This window comes from Pogona vitticeps, chromosome 3, assembly GCF_051106095.1.
Source record: "Pogona vitticeps strain Pit_001003342236 chromosome 3, PviZW2.1, whole genome shotgun sequence".
Lineage (NCBI taxonomy): Eukaryota > Metazoa > Chordata > Lepidosauria > Squamata > Agamidae > Pogona > Pogona vitticeps.
In genome coordinates, this window is record NC_135785.1 from 197,897,555 (window position 1) to 197,899,848 (window position 2,294).

The window sequence follows — 2,294 nt, forward strand, 5'->3', positions numbered from 1 at the left end:
ACTGGAGGAAGATCTTTTATAAACAGTGATGCTAAAGTTAACACTTTTTAGTAATAGCAGTATTAAGAAACTGAAGAGAACAATAGAAGAAGAAGAAGAAGAAGAAGAAGAAGAAGAAGAAGAAGAAGAAGAAGAAGAAGAAGAAGAAGAAGAAGAAGAAGAAGAAGAAGAAGAAGAAGAAGAAGAAAGAGCTCTCTTAAGATCCAAGAAATCAAAAGGAAATTTAAATTCTTGCTTCAGGATACTGAAAGATCAACAGAGGATTATATTATTTGATTTGGGGGTGGGGGTGGAAATAATATGCTGAACAACTATATGGAAAAAAAAATACAAGCTGTGATTCTACTGAGGAAATATCCCGAGATGGAATCTGCAACTTTAGAAAGCAAAATAAAAGCTGCTCCAAAACAATTGGAAGAAATAAATCAACAGGAAGAGCAGAGAGAACAGTTATTCCAAACTAGAGAAACAGAAGAATCTTACAGCTCTGCTCACCCAGCAAAGCTTCTGGTCCTCTCCATTTCCTGCTGAAAGACCTGCTTTTGTTCTGTGTCTCTGTTATCTAATGCCTTCCCCACTGATCGGCCTGTGATTGCTGCCAGATGTCCCAAGCAGCAACTTCCTGCACCCTCACTCTTGGCTGTAAGTCCGCTTGTAAGTTGTCATGGCAGTTTTTGGGGGGAAGGGGGTAGTGAACTCACCTTCCTGGACCCCTCCAGAAGCAAAGCAGGGCTTGCCCAGCTGCACTGACCTTTCAGGTGTTGTTGGATGGCAACACCCATCATTTATAGCTGGAAATGACAATCGAGAGAAATCATGTGGCTTACAATCCAACAATCTTACAATCCCTGAATAATGACTATTGGCTGGAATTAAGGTTGCTTCCTAATCACAAATAACTTAAATAGAATAGATTTCAATGGATCTAAGAAGGATTGGCATTGGATGCAGTCCAATATGCCTACTATGTCAGTTGATTCCCCTCTCCAGTTGCTTTCTTCCACCAAGGTTCCCTGGGAAACTGGTTATTTATGTAATTTGTGATTAAAATGTTACCCTACCCTTGAAGAGAAGGTATATCCAATAAGGGCTTTGCAATAGCTACTTCAGGCTATTCACAATTATTTGTTCCTCTGAGGGCACACTTAGCTTTCTCTGCACCCGGTTAACCAGACCTCTTATGGCTACCTTAACCAACGCCAAACAGAGTTTCTGTCTGCTAGAATTCTGTTGAGCTTTGGTCAGTTTCAAGATGGCAATTGCAGAGGAAAACATAGCTATTTAATATGTATTACACAGGGGCCATGTCATACATACAGCTACCAGAGATTTATTTCGTGAGTGTCCAAAAATATGCATCTGCTCCTCCATTTTGCAGATGGTGAATAGCAACAGCCACATTTAGGTCTCTGCATTATACAACATTTGCTTCTTAAATCAATAAACGTCTTATTGTGGTATTCATTGAAAGTGACCTAAAGAGACGGAGAGAGACAGAGAGATACAGGCTCCTATATGGATACAAATTTAAGGATGTGTACTTCACAGTCACCTTAAAAACATCTAACATATCATAATTCCCAACCTTACATCAGCAGTTGGACAAATAGTATTGCAGAAATGGTGCTCTAAGTTGACCATTGAGTGCAGATATCCATAACACATCACATGCAAATTACATAAATCACAAGTACACAAAATCTTCAGACTGGCTCCAGTTCTCCAGCACTTCTCTACATTTTAGGTTGACCTCTATGCTAAACAAATTCCCTAAATGTGTGCTATCTGGTAGCAACTCAGTCTGAGAAAAGCCAGGAAAGATACTCCTTGTCATCGTTCCTCCATAAAAATGTGCAGCCCATGCTCTTTACTGAGGATGAGCGTCACATTGTCTACATACTTCAAATTACTAGCCATTCAGGCCTCAATCTGTGCCTTGTTTTTGTAATCAATAACCATTTGTCATTTTTATTGCTACCTAAACATGACTATGGAATTGGCAGGCAGGGATCTACGTCCGCCCTCCATGTCTTTGATGAATGTTTTGCCATTGAGTCAGTTGCCTTCACCTTTCTACTGACCTTTAAGTTCAGGCTTCGGTATGTTGTAGCAAATGAAAGCATTCCACCAAGTATTAAAGTTGTAGGAAACATGATGTCCTTATTAGCAAACACTTTTTAGTGTTCATACCCCTTCTTACTCTTACCTAAAAAACTTACACATGTGTCAGATATTTAAAATGTTATTTTATTGTCTCTCAGGTATCTTTTTGATTTTTTCAAGTGCCATTTATG